At 47.7% G+C, this 24516-nt stretch overlaps 1 protein-coding gene across 2 annotated transcripts in view; it reads right to left on the bottom strand.

Moving 5' to 3' along the window:
• Nucleotides 1–23056, bottom strand: part of LHFPL2 (LHFPL tetraspan subfamily member 2) — a 115233-nt gene extending 92177 nt beyond the window's left edge. The window contains exon 1 of one of the 2 annotated variants that reach the window (XM_040421391.1): nt 22950–23056. The gene's annotated coding sequence lies outside the window, so the exon portion shown is untranslated. The remainder of the gene's footprint in view (nt 1–22949) is intronic. The other variant, XM_040421392.1, reaches the window with a different exon arrangement.
• Between the last annotated feature and the right edge of the window lie 1460 nt (nt 23057–24516).

The following is a 24516-nucleotide window of genomic DNA, read 5'->3' as shown; positions in this document are numbered from 1 at the left end:
ATTTGCGACAATCTCGTGTCACGTGTCTTGGGGTCTTTAACAATACGTTGCACACGGAGAAACTGGCTCCGTGGCAAGGTTTTGACCATGGACCGTGGGTGACAGCTCTCGAACTTCAACAACTTGTTGCAGTCCGTCGGCTTAGTGTATAAGTCGGTCACAAGTATAGTACCTTGTTTGATCACCATGGTATCCAAAAATTGGACCTGCTCGGTGGAGTATGTTAGAGTAAACTGTATATCTGGGTCTATTGTATTCAAAAAAATGTGGAAATCGGCCAACTCACTTTCAGTGCCGTCCCAGATGACAAAGACATCGTCTATGTATCTCCACCACCCCCGCACAAGGCTGAAGTGGTGGGACACATAGACGTGCTCAGCCTCCAGGCCCGACATGAAGATGTTGGCGTAAGTCGGCGCCATATTCGAACCCATAGCGGTTCCCCGCTGTTGTAAAAAATAACCATCCTGAAAAGCAAAATAATTGTACCTCAAAACTACACCGAGCAGGTCCAATATGAACTCTCTACATTCATCAGTATACTGGGTGGAAACCAGACATTTCCTGACTGCCTCTACACCCCTATCATGATTTATAGAGGTGTAGAGGCTCACCACATCAAAGGAGACCAGCAGGATCTTATCCGTCACTTCCACCTCAGCAATCCTGTTAAGGAAGTCACCTGTGTCACGTATGTAGGATCTAGCTCCTACAGCAAACACTCTCAGTATTTTATCCAGGAAGATGGCTACATTAGAGAACACAGACTCCCTCCCGGGAGTCAGCTGAGATACGTGCATTGGGTGAACTTTGCAACAACGGCTCCCTCACGGTCAAACCGGCCGACAAGGGGGGTGCCGTTGTTGTGATGGACACCCAATGGTACGTCTCAGAGATACAGAGGCAGCTGGGAGACCCGCTGGTGTATAGACAGCTGAATCATGACCCTAAATTTGAGGTGATGAAGGTTATCACTAATATACTTGATAGAGCCAGAGTAGGAGGTTTGATCGATGAAGCTCTTTACAAGTATCTATTGATAACACACCCGAAAACACCATTGATGTATGTGTTACCTAAAATTCATAAGAGTTTACAGAACCCCCCGGGGAGACCCATTGTCTCCGGGAGGGAGTCTGTGTTCTCTAATGTAGCCATCTTCCTGGATAAAATACTGAGAGTGTTTGCTGTAGGAGCTAGATCCTACATACGTGACACAGGTGACTTCCTTAACAGGATTGCTGAGGTGGAAGTGACGGATAAGATCCTGCTGGTCTCCTTTGATGTGGTGAGCCTCTACACCTCTATAAATCATGATAGGGGTGTAGAGGCAGTCAGGAAATGTCTGGTTTCCACCCAGTATACTGATGAATGTAGAGAGTTCATATTGGACCTGCTCGGTGTAGTTTTGAGGTACAATTATTTTGCTTTTCAGGATGGTTATTTTTTACAACAGCGGGGAACCGCTATGGGTTCGAATATGGCGCCGACTTACGCCAACATCTTCATGTCGGGCCTGGAGGCTGAGCACGTCTATGTGTCCCACCACTTCAGCCTTGTGCGGGGGTGGTGGAGATACATAGACGATGTCTTTGTCATCTGGGACGGCACTGAAAGTGAGTTGGCCGATTTCCACATTTTTTTGAATACAATAGACCCAGATATACAGTTTACTCTAACATACTCCACCGAGCAGGTCCAATTTTTGGATACCATGGTGATCAAACAAGGTACTATACTTGTGACCGACTTATACACTAAGCCGACGGACTGCAACAAGTTGTTGAAGTTCGAGAGCTGTCACCCACGGTCCATGGTCAAAACCTTGCCACGGAGCCAGTTTCTCCGTGTGCAACGTATTGTTAAAGACCCCAAGACACGTGACACGAGATTGTCGCAAATGGCGGACAAGTTTGTCAATAGGGGATATCCTAGAAGACTAGTTCAGAGACAGCGGGATGAACTGGAATCAAGGACCCCGAAAGACATTAACAAACAGATTAGAGTGCCGTTCATCTCAACTTTCACGGAGGGTAGCTATCAGGTAGCAGACGCTATCAAAAAGCACTGGCCAATACTGTACAGCAACTTTAAAAAGGTTAAAGAATTCTCCGTACCTCCTCTGATGTCCTACAGGCGAGCACCGAGCCTGAGAGATAAGCTAGTCAAAGCTGAGGTGACAGGGGGTAAAACCCCTATCCAGACCTATTTAGGTCGTAAGAAATACGGATGCTACCCATGTTTAGGTTGCGTAAACTGTAGCTATATGCTAAAAGGTGAGCAATTCACACACCCAATAACGAAGAAGGAATTTGAAATACGGCATTTCTTAACCTGTGATAGTTCATTCGTGATTTATCTCTTGTCTTGCCCCTGCAATCTTTTTTATGTGGGGGAGACCACTTGTGAGGTCAAGACGAGAATGAACTATCACAGGTACTCGATTAGGCAAAAAAGGAGAGACCTTCCCGTGCCCAAGCACTTCATTGAGGCAGGTCACGGTGAGAAAGATCTCAAGTTTAGGGTGATAGATCATATCCCCCCACTCAAACGGGGAGGTAACAGGGAAAGATTACTTAAGCAACGTGAGATTATGTGGATATATAGGTTACGGACACTGAAGCCTGACGGCCTTAATGCAGAATGTAGATGGGAATTATGTGGGTGATGGATAGGTGCAGCGCACGCCGACGTGGGGGTCCTTGACCACTCTGTCTGGTGTGGGAGACATATAACAGTGCTAATGTGTCTGATTAAATAAACAATGTATATTGATACAATTTTCATTCATTCTAGATGTCTTTTGATGATCTTGATGAGCCTTTGTCTATGTACTGGATGGAGCCGCCTAATGACCTTGGATACCAGAGCGTGATAGTGACCATTGTGTGGAGACTTGCGGGACTGCGACTGATGACCTGGATCACTGGCATGAAGCATTTTTTAATTATTGATATCTGATAGTTCTCTTATTGGTACTGATGGGGTGTGATTTCACTAGCCACACACTGGGAGCTGGTGGAGTTTTCCTACACACATCAGTGCTAGAGGTGTAGGTAGATGGGAGGTGTGTCCCATCGTAACCACACATTAATAAGGTGCATTGGGGAAGGCCAGTGTGAATTGGGCGGTCGCTCTGGGTGCGCTGGCAGAGCTAGATCGCCTACCCGCTGAGCTGACTAAATGCACCTATAGGTGTATTGGGACCTGGACTATGTGCTTATATAAGGGTCCTAGTTATGGTGCGTATGCCCGCAGGTCTCCGTACTGTTTACATCACCATGGTCACTTCGGCACACCCCCAGGTGCTATGCGTCTGACGCTGAGTCACATGCCTTGACCTCCCTCCCCTTTCAGCTGTTTTCCCTGCGGTGCGCTCCAGGGGATGACGCTGCGGTCCATGGAGCTGTCACGTGTGAGCGCGGCTGTATCGGGGGGCGTGGCCAATGGCGTCGGGCTCGGCGCATGCGCATCGCAGACGAGGGGACGCCAATGCCGGCCGGTTCCAAGCACTCAAGTATGGTGAGCTCCGTCCTGATGTTTTTAATCTGTGTTAAGGTACGGCTGTACCAGCAACATATGTTTTTAACCCTGTATGTACCTAACACGTTTTGCACAGTGTTCGATATAGTTAATCACATATTAAATGGAGAGAGATGCATATTCTATTTAATTGTAATGGATACACAGAGATTTATCTCGCTATACTATTTATTTTGGCATCATAGATCACTTATGAAATGTTTGTATGCTCACAACATGAGAATGTTTACTATACACCTATGTCATGTGTTTAAATGGTTAATGATCACGTGACTGGTTTGTAGTCACGCCTAACCACTGATTGTAATTGAACTGTACTGATTGGGGGATGTATTTATACCCTGTCATATGCACTGTTATGTAGCTTGAGAAAGGCCTCATTGAGCAGGCCGAAACGTCGCTTGAATAAAGTTGGGGTTCCTCACCCGTTCACCTTATACTGGAAGTGCTGCCTCATCATTCGTTTTTTATATATTTCGTGGAGGAAGAGCCGACCTCTGTGGGGAGTTTGCACCCGGTACATCTCATCTGACTGTGCTGCTGCACTATTTGTATTTTTATATATATATATATATATATATATATATATATATATATATATATATATATATATATATATATATATATATATATATATATGACACCCCTCAACATACAGTATACTAGGGCTGAAACAATTACTCTAATTAATCGATTAACTTGTCAAAAAAATCCTTGATGCAAAAAATTTGCATCGATGATTCTTTCTGTCATGTGACCACGGAGTGTGAGAAGCTTGCTATTACTCACGCTCTGTGGTCATCTGCCTGCCCGCACAGCGCTGCACTGGATCCTGACATACACACATCGTCAGGGCATTTTAGTCCACTGGTGCTGCGGCTAGGCACTGATGGCACTGGAGGGGGGGGGGGGGGGGGGGGGGGGGGGGGGGGGGGGGGGGGGGGGGGGGGGGGGGGGGGGGGGGGGGGGGGGGGGGGGGGGGGGGGGGGGGGGGGGGGGGGGGGGGGGGGGGGGGGGGGGGGGGGGGGGGGGGGGGGGGGGGGGGGGGGGGGGGGGGGGGGGGGGGGGGGGGGGGGGGGGGGGGGGGGGGGGGGGGGGGGGGGGGGGGGGGGGGGGGGGGGGGGGGGGGGGGGGGGGGGGGGGGGGGGGGGGGGGGGGGGGGGGGGGGGGGGGGGGGGGGGGGGGGGGGGGGGGGGGGGGGGGGGGGGGGGGGGGGGGGGGGGGGGGGGGGGGGGGGGGGGGGGGGGGGGGGGGGGGGGGGGGGGGGGGGGGGGGGGGGGGGGGGGGGTGGGGGGGGGGGGGGGGGGGGGGGGGGGGGGGGGGGGGTGGGGGGGGGGGGGGGGGGGGGGGGGGGGGGGGGGGGGGGGGGGGGGGGGGGGGGGGGGGGGGGGGGGGGGGGGGGGGGGGGGGGGGGGGGGGGGGGGGGGGGGGGGGGGGGGGGGGGGGGGGGGGGGGGGGGGGGGGGGGGGGGGGGGGGGGGGGGGGGGGGGGGGGGGGGGGGGGGGGGGGGGGGGGGGGGGGGGGGGGGGGGGGGGGGGGGAACGACTGATGGCACTGGATGGAGGGGGGGGAGGAAATCGACTGATGGCACTGGAGGGAGGGGGGAAGCGACTGATGGCACTGGAGGGGGGGGGGGGGAAGCGACTGATGGCACCTGGAGGGGGGGGGGAAGCGACTGATGGCACGGGGGGGGGGGGGGGGGTTTATAGTTATTTCAATTGTTGGATTAAATCGGTAGAATACTTGATTACTAAAATAATCGATAGCTGCAGCCCTATAGTATGCCGCCCTATCAACAGAAAGATAAAAAATAAGTTATTGCCAAAAAAATAAATGAATGAAAATCAAGAAAAATCAATAATCGTCCTTAAAGTAAAAATAATCATCCAGCCCTAGCTCCAGTCCATCCTGTTTTGATTATGGGGGACATTTACTAAGGAATTTGCAACTATTTTAGTGGTAAAATAGGCACAAGTCCACCTTCTTAACCGCACGGCCCTTCTTATTGTCACACAGCCGGTTTTACACTGTCTTCAGCAGTTCGGTGGTGATGGAGGCAGAGGGTGGACATGCCGAGGGCCATGCCAGGACTCCAGCCCTGGCAAATTTAGTAACAAATGTTAGCGACACCAGTCACAAGGGCTGCCACAGGTGTGCCCAATTTATGACGAAGCACACACCTCATCATAAATCAGATGGATCTTATGACTGGCGTAAAAAGCCAGTCTTAGTAAATATCCCCAAATAATGCACCTTCCATCTCCACACTGATGCCGTGCTCATCTTATCACTGCCTTCCCAAGTTCCTTCCCTCTTGTGCAGTCTATGATAGCAGCAGATATAACCTGCTGGATGGCACAAAGCCAAGTCTACTCCTCCATGCTTGAGACGCAGATCACAAGTTATGATCTTTCTCGCCCCTCACCCAGAAATAACTGAAAAGGGATACAAAGGACGTTTTGTAAGAAATCATATATGAGGAGGAGACTTGGAATGAGATGTACCCTGGCAACAATATTAAACAGGAGGGCACCAGGTATGTCACCTAGACATTCTATGTGTATAGTGACATTTTTACTGTGATCAAGAGGGTCACTTTATAGGGGCTTGAAAAACATTAGACAAATGGACATTAAACCTCTGAAATTTTACAAATCATTACAGAAAATGACATTAAAGGCCCCTGCTCTGCAGGTCAGGAAGAGTCGAGAGGAAATTAAGCAAAGTCTAGGATCTAAATCTAAGCAAATCATCACCATGGCCCAAAATCAACATCCTGTAATCAAGGATGGGTCACACCCTTCGCCTCAGCAGGGGGTGTAAACGTACACCTTCTGTAAAGATATAGTCAAGGGATTAGCAGTATTCTCACTAGCTGGAGTCTTGGGTAACACAACATAGTAACCAAGTCCACGTAGCATGCCACACACAAGGAAGGCCATGACAGACGGGCGGCAGCTACATCAACACTGAAACCAGGCAAAGGTCTGGAATCTCAGAGTGGAAACAGCTTAATCAAGAACGAGCCAAATAAAAAAAAGGCAATAATTTCAATAAAAATGCCCTTATAGAGCACATAAAGTATACTTAGTCTGATAAAAAAAGATTTCATAGCAGCAGATGGCGCATCTTGTATTGGTTAACAATGTCCCACAGTGAAACAATGCTTAGTATAGCAAAATAGTCTAATAGAAAACAATACAGAGAATGGATTCACCGGGGTTCTTGCCTCAATAGAATAATTTCTAAATTTGGCTATTGAGTGGAGACTTCTATGTGGAATCTATCTCTATTAAGAAACTCTGTTCCGCAAAGTGAAGAATGCACACGGCAGGTATTGGTGTTTTGCGGATCCGCAATTTGCGGCCCACAAAACATCCAACGGTCATGTGCATGAGCCCTTAGGAGATCCACTGGCTTGAAAGGGTCTGAGATCCACAAGATATGGCAAAAGATAAGACACGTCCTATCTTTTGCGGTGCGGAGGCATAGACCTAAAAGTCCATGGAAGAGCTTCGTAGTGTTTTTGTGGGCTTCCGAATCCATGCCTACACTCCGCAAAAGATAGAACATGTCTCATCTTTTGCCGTATCTTGCAGATCGCAGAGCCATTCAAGTCACGTGCAGAAGGCCGGTGCCCGTATACTGCGGATCCACCGTTTGGGGTCTGCAATACGGGCACGGAGTCCTTACGTTCATGGGCATGAACCCTTAGCCAAAGTCGAGACCTGCTTTTTGCGGTAACCCGCAAGAGCACCAAGAGGAAGAATAGACAGAATGAGTATCCATTGAGGGCGGTAGTGACCTCCATGTAGTGAAAGCATTTAGCATGTGACAAGTCAAGAAGTGTTTAGACTTTTACATGATTAACAAAAAATGTACTTCTATCCTAGCACAACACCATGTCAAATCCTGGAGGTTTGGACCCCTTGGATCGATTTCTCTCTTTCAGATCTCTGCTATCTTTTTTGAGGGCACGGACACCACCACTTTATTTTAACTGTCCGAGTGTGTCGTCCTGCAAGAGAAACCCCTTCACGGCCCACCAACATAAGGCAGCTCTCTTCCTCCCTTTCTTCTGCTCCAATATAAATCTATTTAGGTGCCCTTGGAGGAACTAGATGTAACCCACAATATTAGACAACCACTTCATTTCATGTTTATTGCACGTTCCTTCTTTTACTTATGTTCTCATTTTCCCAATTGTTTGATTGAAGTTGGAAACATAAGCCAAATTTTTGCAATAAAAGGTTATTGTGTAAAAAAAAAAAAAAAAAAAAAATTATAAAAAGACCGATAGCAATATATCAAAGGTTTGGATTGGTGGAGGTCTAACAGATCGCTAGAACGAGGAGAGAGAGGTGCTCACATAGCACGCTCTCTTCGCTGTAAGGTTACGGGCTTAAGAGAAAGTCTCAACTCCTGAGGAGAGGGTGGTTTGCAAGCATCCCCCTCTCCTCGTTCTAGCGATCGGTGGGGGTCTCAGGACTCGGACCCCCATCAGTCACAACCTTTGATATGCCTCTGGCAGTTTTCTTTGTTTCAAGTACAGTGACACTTCAAAAGGATGCATACTCACCAAGGTTCCCTTTCATAGGCCAAGTGATGATCAAATGAATTATGTGATTACACTCGCTATCTACTGTGTATCTGGGTGATTCACAGCTCAATAAAAGTCCCCCAGCATGTCGGTACACAGACGAGAGGTGACCCCCCCCCCCCCACGATGCACAATAGAAATGGGAATTCCAGCCGCTTCCTGTTTTAAGTGTACAAACGACATTCCTCGCCTCAAGTTCACAGCCCTCTCCAGGACACTATTATAATATTTCTGGCCCAGGCAGAATGGGCTAAATGTGCATGGAGAGAGAAGACAAAAAAGCATTGTGATGTTATAGCTCCGCCACATTCCAATGTGCAGTACAAAAAAAGGAGCAGATAACAATAGCTGAGCGAGCAGAATATACGGTACAATGTGAGAGGGTCCATGATAAAGTGAATCAACCCAAAAATAAGTCAGTTTACTAAAAACCAAAACTAGAACAATTTAAAGGGATTCTGTCATCAGAAATTAGGCCTATAACCTAAACATATGGCGATGTCCCTAGTAATATACTGAATCCTAAAGTGACCTTATCAAATGCTCCTGTGGCTCTATAATCATAAAAAACTGGTTTATATCACCTGTCACTCACTTCAAAATGTGTCCAAGGGGACGTCTCATGGTGAAGGGTGCCCGGCTGCAGCCATCTTGTTTAGGTGCCCAGCGCCGCCTTCTGAAGTGAAATCTCCGCCCTCCCTTTGATTAGATCCGCCTACCTCAGTTCATCGCCGCCTCTCTAACGTCCGCTCGCTTCAGCCAGATCCCGCTCGATCCAGATGGGCTGTAATAGGGCGGTCAAGGCAGGTTCGAGCGAAGTGCGCCGGACGGCGCATGCGCACTTCGCTAAACGAGGCCGCTGCCAGTAGTTCGCACGGGCGCATCAGGTTATACCTAGTGCGCACGCGCGGGATCTGGCTGAAGCGAGCTGACGTTAGAGAGGCGGCGATGAACTGAGGTAGGCGGATCTAATGAAAGGGAGGGCGGCGATTTCACTTCAGAAGGCGGCGCTGGGCACCTAAACGAGATAGCTGCAGCCGGGCACCCTTCACCATGAGACGTCCCCTTGGACACATTTCGCTGCAGCGTTCACTAGAGCAGAAGCAGAGACAGACCAGCACTTAATTTCCTTTGTGATTTTTGTAGATTTATTGCGGAATCTGGGTCAATACATGTGATGTGTTTTAATTAAGGCACGAGCCTTTTTCAAAAACGTGCCGGAGCCAAAACACGTCATATGTATTCACACAGATGCCGCAATAAACCAACCATAATCGCAAAGGATAGTGAGTGGCGGTCTCTCTCTGCTCTAATTCTGGGATGCCTTCCCTAGACACAAGCACCACGTAATGGACTAGTGCCGAATTATACTGTCTATTAGAGGTCATCAATATTTTACCCCCAGAAAACGCCTTTAACCGTTCACTTTCCAATTCTTCACTAGCACTTGCCTCTCGTTACTTCTGTACTGTAAGAATATCTCAACCGCTGAATCCAAGCCAACATATACCGAACATACACAGTGTCGGTGATCACTTATCGTCAGTGTGAGGTTATCAATCCTTCCCAGGCTGGTTTTTAAGTGCACTTTATAATGGGCGTAAGTTCATGTATTATGGAGAGAACTGGTCTGATGGAGAATTAGTTAGTGTTTGGCTTGGAATCAGGGACTCAATTAGCCCAGAATGACGTTTCATAATCACAACTCTTAGGCCCCCGATTTATAAAGAAGTGTGCTGCTCTGGCCTTGACGGCCTGCGCTGTCAGAGGCGGCCTTAAAAGGGGCTATCAGTGATATTTTAACAGATGGGTTATCCTCTGAATAGATCACCAGTATCTGATCGGTGGGGGTCCAACACCCGGGACCCCTGTCGATCAGCTGTTTGAGAAGGCACTGGCGCTCCTGAGAACAGTGCGGCCTTCTCCAGCGTTTTTTAGACAGAGTGACGTCATCATCAGTCACATGTCCTAGGCGCAGTGAATGGGGCTGAGCACGAGACCAAGCACAGCCGCTATACTAGGGATCAGCGACCTCCGGCGCTCAAGCTGTTCTGCAACTACAACTCCCAGAATCCCCCTTTCACTTCTATGGGAGTTAAAAAAAAAACAACTAAAAACTGCCAAGCAAGTGTGCACGCTGGGAGTTGTAGTTGCACAGCAGCTGGAGCGCCAAAGGTTGCTGAACACTGCACTATACAATGTACGGCGCTGTGCTGGGTGAGTAGAGAAGGCTGTGCTGACGTCAGCGAGTCCTCTCCATTTTGCCTATGGACCATGGTGGCTGCTGTAAAGCATCTCTTTAAATGAGGTTAACAGACAAGATGGCTGACCTCATAACCATGTTCAGAAAACAGAATAAAAAAAAAATTAATAAAATAAAAACAGATTAGTAAAAAGGATATAAATTTAACTGGTGGATAAAAACTGTAGGTAACATTCCCTTTAAGGTCCATTTACACGTCAGTATTTTGTAGACCGCATATTTGCAAAACGGAATGCGGACTTATTAATTTCAATGGCCCCCCAAAAAATTCGGACAGCACTCAGTGTGCTGTCAGCATCTGTTGTCCCGTTCCGTTATGTGGAGCCGCATAAAAGTAAAATAGAGATTGTCCTACTATTGTCCGCAAAATGTGGGCCGTGGTCCCATTGTAGTCAATGGGTCCGCAAAAATGCGGATGACATGCGGAATGCACCAATATGTCATCCGCAATTGTGGATCCGTTTCCAGGAAATAGAAAAATAAAGTTTCATTAGTACCCAAGCAAACCTATATTCCTCCTTTTTTTGGAGAGGCGGGGATGGAACGGATGCAGACGTACAATTGCGTTTTTGAGTTAACACGGATCTGCAATAAAAGGAACGAAAATCTGTAAAAGAAAAATACTGACGTGTGAATGGACCCTTAAAAGTCAGCACAGGGAAAACTGCCAATAAAGAGTTAGGCCTCTTTCACACGGGCGAGATTTCCGCGCGGGGGCAATGCGTGAGGTGAACGCATTGCACCCGCACTGAATCCGGACTCAATCATTTCTATGGGGCTGTGCAGATGAGTGGTGATGCATTTACCCACAACGCACCAGCATCTTATCCGGGCCAAAAACATGACGCCCGTGTGAAAGAGGCCTTAGATTTCCGTGGATTTTACTCTTTATGACCTTAGCCAATTTCGCGGTAGCATGCAGTATAGATATGCAATGGATGTTTTTGTACCTCTGTGTGACGCCATATTCTCACATGGAGGGTTTTTCATGCAGTTTTCAGCTCCTGTATATAAAAAAAATTCATAGCATTCTCCACTGGATGCAATTTGGACCCCAAGTCCCCCCCCAATAATAGTCAACGGAACCGTACTGAACAGAGATGGAAATAGGCAGAATGTCGGACAATTACAGCAGTCTGCCATCTGCGTTAACAGCTTAATCACGTGCTTTCATTCACAGAGAATGATCCACACATCAAAATCTGAACTCAAATTTATTTGTGCGGTTAAACAGGGAGCGGCCATCCAGGAATTTTCCATGGCTATCCCCTACAGACTGTCAGCAGAGAGGTGCAAACACGACCTGATCACTCACGTGGCCGTCAGCGGGGGATCCTGCCTGCTGAGTGTCTATTTAGGCGGCCTCCATCACAGCTGCTGCAGAGGAAGGCGAATCCGACAGTAAACGTATGGAGATTGCAATTCTCTTCATGGTCCACGTCACCACAGATCATAGTTATGGACATTGAGGAGTGTAAAATGTACCGCCTGCACAACCCCTTTAAGGCTACGTTCACATGACCGTATTGTCAGTCTGTGTATTTTCATATCGGATCGCATGTGACCCATTCATTTCTACGGGGCAGCAAAAAATGCCCCGCGAGCGGACTGCATCTGTGCCGAAAACAGAACATCTCCTATTCTTGTTTGTTTTGCAGACAAGAACAGGCATTTTTTTTCATGGGGCCTGCAAAACTGCGGGATGCACACAGACCGCATCTGTATTATGTGAATCCGCGATTAGTGCGCCACAAAACGGATACAATCGTGTGAATGTTCTGCAAAAAAGGTCCCGTCACCTCTCCTGACATGTCCGTTTTAATAACTACCTGTTATAGCAATGTAATAACAATGCTGGAGCAGCTTTTCATATAACTATGTTGTTCCATTCCTCTGTTATTCCTGCTAGAAGTTTATGAATAAAGGCACCACTGGGTGTTAGCAGTCTGACCCTGGATGCACTGATTAGATAGTATCAGACTGTGCAGGGACACACCCAACACCCTTTCATAAAACACTTCTAGTAGGAATAAGAGGGAAACATCACAACATACAGTTCTAAGAAATAGGGGGCAATTATCAGACCAATTACAGGCCAATTATCAGGACCTAGCATTGATTTCTGATAATTGTCCCGTGTAAGAGGGCCCTAAGGGCGACTTTAGACCGCGGCTTCCCACATACCTCCAGCTTTCCCATCACATGAAGGTCTGGACTTACTACAAATCTAACATATGTGGCTTCGGTTGTGTATATAAAATAGTGACAAACGCTTTCCAAGAAAGGAAATGATTGTCACGATTAGAAAAGCAAAAACAAACACAAAAATCCCAACATAATGTGAAAAGCTGAAGATCACTCCACACATCACAGCAAACTCATTAAAAAGCCCCATTTATTTATTCATGTTAATCCAAATCTCCGGGAAGAGACGAACCTGACAAATAAACAGACTCCGGCATGCGAGGCACCGTGGGGGGGGGCGATGAAATATTAGGACACTTCTGAAAAATACTGCCGAGGGAGGGATCTGTTCAAGGGGGTCAACAGAGCATGCAGCCCACGGCCACCGTTTTGAGTGGGGGCATTGAGAAACCGCACACGGCAACCACAGACCAACAAGGCGGCCATTGTCAGAACTGGTCATGGGACAACAATGTGCGACAAGTAGAGGAATTCTTACCAGTGACCGTAACTTTGAAGGTGACGTCTTTGGAGGCTACCCACTTGTGTAGCTTATGCCAAACAACATGCCTCAGATTTTTAGGTTCATTGTTTTGTACTGATTCACTTCTCGATATGACTTTAAAGTTTATAGCAGTCCGGCACTGACATAGGTCAAAAGGCAACATTCTAGCTGCCTTCAGCCACCACTAGAGGGAGCAGGGGAGCCTACCAAATGCAGTTACCTGTACAGCTCCCTCTAGTGGTGGTGGCTCTGGGGAGCCAGCAGGTTATCAACTAGGATAGGTCATCAATATCAGGAGTCCAAAACCTAGTACGACCACAGATCAATTTTTCGGTAGTAGTTCCAGCACAGAAAACAGGTTCAGGAACCACATAGGTCATCATCAATTGTTAAATCCTAGAGACCCCCCCCCCCCCCCCCCCTGCAGGCTATTTAGAGCTATGACTGCTATAAACCTATATTAAAGGGGCTGGCTCATCACTAGGATATGCCCCCAATGTCTGATAGGTGAAGGTCCCACACCCATCTCTAAAACGGAGCCAGCAAACAGAAGGAGAGCAGACCGGGTAAGCGCAGCCTCCCTCCATTTATTTCTACGGGACTGCCGAAAATAGCCGAGTGCTGGCTCAGCTATATCCGTCAGCCTCATTGAAGTGAATGGCGCAGTGGTCGCGCTTGCGCAGTGGGCTTCCTATTCACTTCTATAGGACTTCCAAAAACTTCAGAATATTTTCGGCAGGCCCTATAAATTAATGCATGCACGGTCCGCTCTCCTTCTCTTTGAAGACTCCATTTTAAAGACAGGTCTGGGCCCCAGACGTGGGACCCGCATCTATCAGACATTGGGGAGATATCCTATCGATATGCCCCAATGTATGAGATGGGCCAAACCCTTTAAGAAATTAATCCACACAGAATTTTAAACTTATAACTATTACTTATTATGTTCTAAATTGCGCTCAGGGTGGATATTCCATGAAATCCCATGACTTGGTTCTAGAGGACGCCGCCTCTGGTTTTCGTAAATAGCCCCATTGTGTTAAATGCCTCACACAGTGAAGCGGATCAACAACTATTTACCACCTTGCCGTTGATCACTTTTCAGAGTGTGATGGGTTAATCCAGCGTGACTGCAGCCTTCTCCAGCCAGATGACAAGTGGGACTTTTAAACACAAATGTGAGCCTTAAAACCCCAGACCCCCTACTTTAAAGCACTTTGTTTATTTCGTGCATGAATTAACCTTAAGTAGGGAAGGTCAGAAGTCATTACTTGAAGCTTTAAGGCGTTTTAAGGGGAACAGAAAAAAAAAAAACAATGGAGCCACATATAATGTAGAGAAAGGTCTGTCATCATGACACTGACCACACTAATGACAGATCACTGATGACTTATTTAAGGTGGTTGTCTCACTTCAGCAAATGGCATTGATCATGTAGAGAAAGTTAATACAAGACACTTACTAATGTATTGTGATTGTCCATATTGCCTCCTTTACTGGCTGGATTCATTTTTCTATGGCATTATACACTGCTCGTTTCAATGGTTCCGACTAGAGATGAGCGAATTTCCACTTATGAAATTCGTTCACACTTCGTTTGGTGGTAAAAGGTGAATTGAGTTATGGATTCCGTTACCACGGACCATAACGCAATTCTATGACGGAATGCCTTTAGAGGCATTCCGTTATTCATTACGTCATAATAGAAGTCTATGGGCTGCATAACGGATCCGTCCTGTTTCCATTATGAAGGAGAGGACTCCACTGCATAACAGAAACGGGACGGATCCGTTATTAGGGCCATAGACTTCTATTATAACGGAATGAATAACGGAATGAATTACGGAATGCCTCTAAAGGCATTCCGTTATAGAATTGCGTTATGGTTCGTGGTAACGGAATCTATAACGCAATTCACCTTTTACCACCAAAGTGTGAACGAATTTCAAAATATGAAAATTCGCTCAGCTCTAGTTACAACCAAAAAAAAAAAATACATATTGGTCGATCCCTATTACTTTGTAATGATAGGGGCAAGGCCGAAATTGGCGCTTGCCCCTCATGGTGTCATTGAGACACATTATATGTTTTTTGCCAGTTTTTCTTCCCCCCCCCCCCCCCCTGTTCTCTCTCCCTGGTTTTTCTCCTCAGGTTAAGCCGGCAACTGGACGGCAGGTGATTGGTCCGGGACGGTTGCTGTCCGGTTGCTGGGCTTAGGTGATTGGTCCAGAACGGTTGCTGTCCGGTTGCTGGGCTTAGGCTATTTTTAGCCAGAATCAAGGATTGGCCTGGAGGTTCTGTGGCGGGAACTGGACCTGTATTTAAGGTCGGTCACTCACCTGGGTCTTGGCTGTCGGAATCTTAAATCAAGAAGGAAGCATCCCCCGCCCGCCCTCCCTGTTCTTTGTCGCGGTCTTGATAAATTTGGGGGGGGGTTAGTCGCCCAGTCTTTTGGGTGGACGGATATTAACTTAAGGGATTTTTTGGTATTTATTTCATTTAAAATCAGTATGATTAATTTATTGTGGTAATATTTATTGGTTAACCCCCAGATTTAATAAAGACCGCGGCCTTATTTATCCACAATTGGTTGTCAGTCTTTTATTATTATTATAGGTATTATTTATAGGGCTTTGTTAGTTGTCGATTGTGACACCATGTGACATCTCTGTGTGTGCCATACTGGGACATGACTGTGTGCATTACAGAAATTAAAATAATAAGAAGTTTATTCTGACCCTACTGCTGAGGCTGGTCATGGTGGGTAGGGCCCCATCATTACTTGTTACCCCCTTGGATATGGCATGCTGGATAGTAACATGCCTGATTGTTTGCATTCCCACTGGCAGAGGTGTCTGGCTTATCTCCTGCACAAGGTGGGAGGTCAGCGGACAGCTGTCTTATGTGAATGGCATCCATGAGATAGCCATTAGTCAATACCCGGTCATTTTCTGCCAGTGGGGGGCTGCTTCTGCTGGGGGGTCTCGTGTACGGCTGTAGGACCTCCATCATTGTTCCTAATTACAAAATACAACTAATTAACTGAAACCAAGTAAATAGAAGCTGGATTCTATCACCACCAAATGCTGGAGTCGACGAAGAGTAACGAGAAGGGTTAATAGGCTAAATAATCAATGGCCGCACAATCTCATCATGGAGGCCTTTCAGAGCAGCTAATATTACAAAAGAGTGGAAAAACCTATCATCATCTCAGTCCACACAATCCCCATTTCCCTAAAGTCATCAAAATATATTTCTGATTACATAGACTGCTAGGAGGAAATTTATCAAAACTGGTGTAAAGGAAAACTGACAGTTGCCCATAGCAACCAACCAGTTTCCACCTTTCATTTTCCAAAGGAGCTCTGAAAAATGAAAGGTGGAATCTGATTGGTTGCTATGGGACAACTAAGCCAGGTCTACTTTACACCAGTTTCGATAAGTCTCCCTCATTGTGTGTGGTTAATGCGGGATCCAAACATTTACTATATCAAATATGGCATATGCACTGCACATATAGAGTGGGGACCCCTACTCAGGACCCCCTCTAACAGAATGCAAAGCAACCACCGAACTCAATGGGGGCTGTGCAATGCTTCTCTTCCCCTGCAGAATGCCCTGTAGTTGGTGGGTGAAGCCTCTGTAGTCCATAGGCAGTCCATATTGCTGCCCCCTTCTGGCTTCATGAAGATGGCACAGAGGCAATATGGAGTCTTGGACGGCTCTGTATTACAGCACACACACAACCTCCGACAGTCGACTGCGGATATCTTTAGGGTATTCCTCCCGACACCCAGACAAGGCTAAGCGGCTCAGGTGTGGCTTATGATGGGGCTTAGGATTGGGCCTATTGAAATTCAATATGACCGATCATTCCTTCCAAATTATTTGGCGGGACGTCAGCTCAATGGGAGCAGCGCTGCAGTAACCAGCGTTGTCCACAGCATGATGGATGGCACCATGTAGTGCAAGAGCTACAGAACAGCTGACCAGCAGGGGTGTGGGGACTCAGACCACCGGAGATCAGATAGTGATGGCTTATCGTAAGGATAGGTCACGACATGTGGAGAAGAGGTCAACCCCTTTAAGCACGTTTTTACACAAGCAGATACTCGGACAATGATCAGGAGTGAACTATTCGTTCCTGATTATTGCCCTCTCATTCAGCTGCATTCACATACAGCAGGCTTCCCCTCCGTGTGAGGTTGAACGATCGCTACTGCCAATCATTTGGGTGGGCCTACATTAATGTAGGCAGGTGGTTTGAATGTTATGATTAATCTACTTGGACATGATGACCACACAAGAAAAAATATCCTGCCTTTTAAAGGGCATCTGTCAGCAGATTTGTACCCATGAGACTGGCTGACCTGTTACATGTGCGCTTGGCAGCTGTAGGTATCTGTGTTGGACCCATGTTAGTATGTGCCCACATTGCTGAGAGAAATGAAGTTTTAAATATATGCAAATGAGCCTCTAGGAGCAACGGGGGCATTGCTATTGCACCTAGAAGGTCAGCTCTCTATGCACTATGACTGACTTTAAGAGAAGTTTACACTGCCTGGCCCTGTCAAAGTGCAGAGGGTGCACCAGTTGCAGAGAGAGCCGAGCCTCTAGGTGTAATGGCAACGCCCCTGTTGCTCCTCGTGGCTCATTTGCATATATTAAACCTTCAGTTTTCTCAGCAATGCGGGCACATATGAACATGGGGCCAACACAGACGCCTTCAGCTGCCATGTACACATGCCGCCAGTCATTCTATATAATGGCTGCTCAATAACACACCATCAAGAGAATACCTAGATCCCACAGTTATGGAGGGACAACATGATCTAGAACGTTTCCCGCAGAGCTCAGAAAAAGATGTCTGCAGGAACACAATGCTGCAGCCGATGGCAGACGTTTCGTATTAAAGAGGACTTTTAATTTTTTTAGTTTAGATAAATACCTTTACTTGCAGGGTAAGGCTACTTTCACACTTGTGGCAGTGTGATCCGGCGGGCAGTTCCGTCGCCGGAACTGCCCACCGGATCCGCCGATTTTGATGTGACTGAAAGCATTTGTGAGACGGATACGGATGCGTCTCAATCTCACAAATGCATTGCAAGAACGGATCCGTCTCTCCGCTTGTCATGCGGACATATGGATCAGTCCTGTATTTTTTTTCACATTTTTACCGGTATGCGCAGGCCGGAAGGACGGATCCGGCATTCCGGTATTTTGAATGCCGGATCCGGCACTAATACATTCCTATGGGGAAAAATGCAGGATCCGGCATTCAGGCAAGTCTTCAGTTTTTTTCGCCGGAGATAAAACCGTAGCATGCTACGGTTTTATCTTTTGCCTGATCAGTGAAAACGACTGAACTGAAGACATCCTGAACGGATTACTCTCAATTCAAAATGCATGGGGATATGCCTGATCAGTTCTTTTCCGGTATAGAGCCCCTGTGACGGAACTTTATGCCGGAAAAGAAAAAAGCTAGTGTGAAAGTACCCTAACCCCCACTGATGCTGCCAACCTGCTTGTTTTTTTTTCCGAATCTCGCTCTTACTCCCTGCTGTGCCCCCCTGTAGTTTTCCTGCCCAGTATGTTAATACTGAGCATTGGTACAGGAAGGAGGAGACGCCAGGGTTTCTCAATGGGCGTCTCCTTCTCTCTGGCTGTGCCGCGGTCCAATCACAGCGGAGAGGGTCCCGGCCAGGGAGAAGGTGAGCTTTTATCTTCTCCCTGGCTGTGACGCTCTCCGCTGTGATTGGACCGCACTACAGCCAGGAAGGAGGAGACGTCCACTGAGAAACAGGACAGTCTCCTCCTCCCTGTACCGATACTCAGTATAAACATACTGGGCGGGAAAAGTGCAGGTGGGCACAGCGGGGCGTAAGAGCGATATCTGGAGAAATAAAAACAGGCAGGGTGGCAGCGTCAGCAGGGGGTACCTGACAAGTAAAGGTATTTATAAAAAAAAAAAAACACAACATGAAAAGGTCCTCTTTAAATAGGACTGCCACTGCCCTCCATTACTCTCTACCTGGGGAACTCCATGTCACCAGGACATTTACTTTCTATAGAGAAGAGGCCAGATTGTGAAATCAATAAGGATTTAGGTAATTGCAAATAGAAATGCTAGCGGGGAGCCACGTAATGCCGCACAGATGTTTGAAAGGTTTTTCCTTGGGAAGCTTTTTTCCCTATTTTATCAGGCAAACAATCATCTCCTACACTGCACAAGGTAGGTACGTCTACAGTCAGAGATGGGGTATCAGGCCGACAAATTTACTAACATTTCTGCCTGGTTACGGAAGTAAATGTTGGCGAAAAACGACTTCAGTCAGGGGCTAGAATAGTCTTTACTCCAGGCGCACGGACTGCCCAAGGTGCGCCTAATTTGACAAGGCCCACATCGCCATAATTTAGGCGCATCCTTCAGCAGCGCGGGGGGGGGGGGGGGGGGGTGAAAGAATAGCTGAAAACACAGGTCTTTGTAAATGACCCCCAATGACTTTCTTCTCTAAGCAGTTTGTATTGGCCTTATGTATTGACTTGCAGTGCGCATTACGGCCCCACCTAAGCCCATGTAAAACAACCCTTTCAGAGGTATTCTCCCTTACAAGTACTGCCTATAAGGAGTAATACGAGGCGATGATATACGGTGCTTCAATGTGTGCTGCCACATGGTATCTCTGCAATGTAACATGCCGTGTATAAGAATGAAAGCACACAGATATACAGTATGGGCCCAAAGAATCCCATTGGCGCTGTATTACAGGACCGTACGACCAAGTGCATGAGAACTCAGGACCCTTCATATGTGACACTGGACGGGGGAGAACTGTTAGACTGCTGGGGCCCACTTCAATCACAAGAACAGGGCCCGTGTCCCCCATTTGAATGGAGCACTGGTTGAGCATGCACCCCACCTCTCCAAGCCGGCCGGAGGTAGCCGAGTACAATGGGAGTAGCAGAGAGCCAACCATGGTTGAGGTGCGAACTAAGCCTTAAAAGGGTGTCTTACTTCAGCAAGTGGCATGTATCATGTAGAGAAAATTAATACAAGGCATTTACTAATGTATTATCATCCATATTGCTTCCTTTGGTGGCTAGACTAATTTTTTCCATCACATTATACACTGATCGTTTCCATGGTTACGACCACCCTGCAATCCAGCATCGGTGGCCGTGCTTGCACACTATAGGAAAAAGCACTGGCCTCTCTGGTGGCCGGGACCATAGGGACAAATATAGGCTGGCACTTTTTTCTACAATGTGCAAGAACAGCCAACAATTCTGGATTGAAGGGTGGTCATAACCATGGAAACAAGAAGTGTGGAATGTGATGGAAAAATGAGTCCAGCCTGCATAGGAAGCAATATGGATAATAACAATACATTAGTAAGTGCCTTGTATTGAGACATCCCCTTTAACTGGTAACTATTGGTTAGAAGCTGCTTTTACAGCTTCTAATCTTAACGCCCCTTTACACACACAGGCCAATACAGAAGGCAATTATTGGGAACTGTTTTGTTCCTGATAATTGCCTTTGTTTGTCAAAGGAGGCGAGAGCTGCATTTAGATCATCTCCTCCCTATGGGGACTAGCCATCGCTTCTGGGCTGTAGACCCCAGTTTACACAAATCAATCTGCTGCCCCGAAACGATGATTTATGCGACGGCATCAGCAATGCTTTCACCTGATGAGAAGTGATCAACAGCACCTCTAGGCCTTAGACCTCGTGTTTAGACCTCATGCACACGACTGTGCCGTTTTTTGCGGTCCGCAATTTGCGGAACGGAAGCTGGCAATATAAATGCCTATTCTTGTCCACAAAGCGCGGACAAGAATAGGACATGTTAGATTTTTTTTGCGGGGGCCGCGGAACGGAGCAACGGATGCGGACAGCACATTGAAGTGAATGGGCCAAAACAGCGGCTCGGATGCAGACCCAAACAACGGTCGTGTGCATGAGGCCTTATTCACACATCAGTGTCTGGTTAGTGACACTGAGCCAAAATCAGGTGCAGCTCTAAACACAGAACAGGAGCAAATCTTTCCCTTAGGGCTCATGAACACGACCGTATACCCTCCGAGACATATGTCCCGGAGCGGCATTGATCGTGCGCACAGCAACATAGGTTACTATGATGCGGTGCGCATCGGGCCGCCTGTGGGACTACTGTCCTGCACTCATATGATCGTATGAGTGCAGGACAATAGTCCCGCGGGGCGGCCCGATGCGCACAGTATCATAGTAACTTATGATGGTGTGCGCTCCCGTGCACACAATGTATGCCGCTCCGGGACATATGGCCTGCTCATGGACCATATGTCTCAGAGGGTATACGGTTGTGTGCATGAGCCCTTATACTTCATCTCTGTGTAAATCCAATCCTGGTTTCAGATCACAATCACAGATGGAAATCACTGATCAAACATTGACTGTGTGAATAAAGCCTTATTCACATGGTCAGGGATTGTGAGCCAAAACCAGGACTGGAGGCTACACCACCCAACTCCATAGGTACAGGTATCCGACCACCACCCAACTCCATAGGTACAGGTATCCGACCACCACCCAACTCCATAGGTACAGGTATCCGACAACCACCCAACTCCATAGGTACAGGTATCCGACAACCACCCAACTCCATAGGTACAGGTATCCGACAACCACCCAACTCCATAGATACACATATCCAGTGTGTGTATAGCAGCAGAAGTAACGGTTTATCATCCAGATGGAGACCTTTCTTCACCATGATGACAAATACTTTCTAGTCTAGAAGACGCAGAGAACAATGGAGGATAACTCCCAGCTGGTCGGCTCTTTATGGGCAGCTGGGTGGTCTCGTCCCAGTCCTATAAGAATATGACCTCATCCTAAAGCTATGAGAACGCTTCAAGTGCAAGTCTACACCGCTGCGCCCGGGAGGAAACGTCCCTGTCTACAGCCCCTGAAGATAGCAGGCTGGGGGCATCTATAGGAAGTCCCATCTACATCAGCTGTCAGGAGGTCACCATGAAGGCACTCTACTGCCCCTGCTGGACGCAAAGGGAACTGCAGCTGTAAGAGAAAGGCAATCCCCTAGACTGCGCTTTTATTGCCCTTATTCCTAGAAGCCCCGCACACTGCTGCCAACCATTCTTACACATACACACACACACTGCACAGGCTTATTTTATCCCAGGTGCAATATTCTGAAGGGGGGGGGGACAATGTTTTTGGTGCATTTCTTTAGCCAATTCCAGACGTGGATCCAGCAGAAATGAGAAGTACAAGTCCTGTCATTATATTTCCCATTCATTCGTTAGCTTAAAAACAAACAAACAAAAAAAAAAACAGCCTATGTGAACACAGCCTTACACAAATTCTGGGCAAGTTGTCCCAGTCACAGCAGAGATCAATCGGACTGAACATTTTGGTTGATTCACAGTCCTGACAACTGACTCCAGCTCATAAGAAGACATCTACAGGGACATTTTCCAAACTCAGGGACATTTTCCAAACTCTTGATCAAGAATGAAACAACCCTGGCATGAAGGGTTAATAACCGACCATTATAGCCAGATTACTGGGGGGGGGGGGGGGGCACGCTCCCTGCACAGCTCAGGGGGGACGACCACTACAGAAGGAGAAAATCACTGAAGTTAATTGCCCTCCGTGAAAGCTGGAAACTCTTCAGACCGGGTCACCCAGAACAGACGAGGGGGAAGGGGTGCAGCGTGAGGACCCCCATCACAGAAGGCGACCCAAACCCTTCATGCAAAAAGTGTTACATGCATCCCATGAGGCTGCAGGGGGACACCGAGCTGTACCTCCTCCATCCAGGGCAGAGACTTCAGGGACGTGCACTCACCCAGGACGCGGGATGGAGAGTCCACTGCTCCCGTTATCCGGCGTGCAGCTGCGGGGCTCCCTCCCCCACTCTCATTGAACGTGCTCTGAGAGCAGCGCTACCAGCAGCAGCAGCAGCAGCCTCCTCAGGTTGTCCCCGCCCCGTGATGTCACGGCCCCGCCCCTCCAGACTCCCGGTCAGACGGTCCCTGGTGGTTTGGGGACATAGAGTCGTGAAAGCGGTAACCCGGGAATCCCCGCCAGAGTTGTCCCTGGGCCGCACAGTCTGCACACGGCACATATAGCATTAGTACAAAATTCATTCATGAAGCAATCCCAGCAGCAGTGGTCGTGCTTACCCTAGGGTTGTCACCTTTCCCCCCCCCCTAAAAAAATACCGGCAAAATTTTTAGCTAAATCCCAAAGCGGGTGTTGTTGTGGGCACGGCTTAATACAGGGTGTTAAGTCGCTGTCATACTGTGGCTGAGTGGCTCCCAATAATATTAATGCTGACCAGAATTAATAATGCCATCATTAGTGCCCCCAGTAAGAATAATGTCCTATTAGTGCACCCCAGTAAGAATAATGCCCCCCATTAATGCCCCGAATAGGAATAATGGCCCCCATTAGTGCCCCCAGTAAGAATAATGTCCTATTAGTGCACCCCAGTAAGAATAGTGCCCCCCCATTAATGCCCCGAATAAGAATAATGCCCCCAATAAGAATAATGGCCCCCATTAAGAATAATGCCCCCCATTAGTGCCCCCAGTAAGAATAATGCCCCCCATTAGTGCCCCCAGTAAGAATAATGTCCTATTAGTGCACCCCAGTAAGAATAATGCCCCCCATTAATGCCCCGAATAGGAATAATGCCTTTAATAAGAATAATAGCCCCCATTAAGAATAATACCCCCCATTAGTGCCCCCAGTAAGAATAATGCCCCCCATTAGTGCTCCTAGTAAGAATAATGCCCCCCTAAGAATAGTTCTAATAGTCCTTGTAAGAAAATACTAGAAATTAATATTGCCGGTAAAAAAAACTACTGGCGCCTATGGGGACACAAAAATACCGGCCAGGTGGCAACCCTGGCTTGTGCACTATGGAAAAAGCACTAACACATGTGCACCTCTATGGTCCCGGCCACCAGAGAGGCCAGTGCTTTTTGTTAGGCCTCATGCACACGGCTGTATGTATTTTGCGGTCTGCAAAAAAATGATCCGCATAAAAAACGGATGACATCCATGTGCATTCCGTATTTTGCGGAACGGAACAGCTGTCCCCTAATAGAACAGTCCTATCCTTGTCTGTAATGCGGACAATAATAGGACATATTTTTTTGCGGAATGGAAATACCTTCCGTTTTTTTTTTTTTTGCAAACCCATTGAAATCAATATGCCCGTATACAGTCCGCAAAATAAAAACGGAACGAACACGAAATGTAAATACATTTGTGTGCAAGAGGTCTTAGGGTCCAATCAGACGTCCGTAGGTGTTTTGCGGTCCGCAAATTGCAGATCCGCAAAACACGGACACCGGCAATGTGCGTTTCGCAGACCGCACATCGCCAGCACTATAATAGAAAATGCC

The sequence above is a fragment of the Bufo bufo genome, chromosome 2 (genome assembly GCF_905171765.1).
Source record: "Bufo bufo chromosome 2, aBufBuf1.1, whole genome shotgun sequence".
Classification (NCBI taxonomy): Eukaryota; Metazoa; Chordata; class Amphibia; order Anura; family Bufonidae; genus Bufo; species Bufo bufo.
Note: the sequence above shows the minus strand (reverse complement) of the source record. Positions and strands in the feature narration are given on the sequence as shown.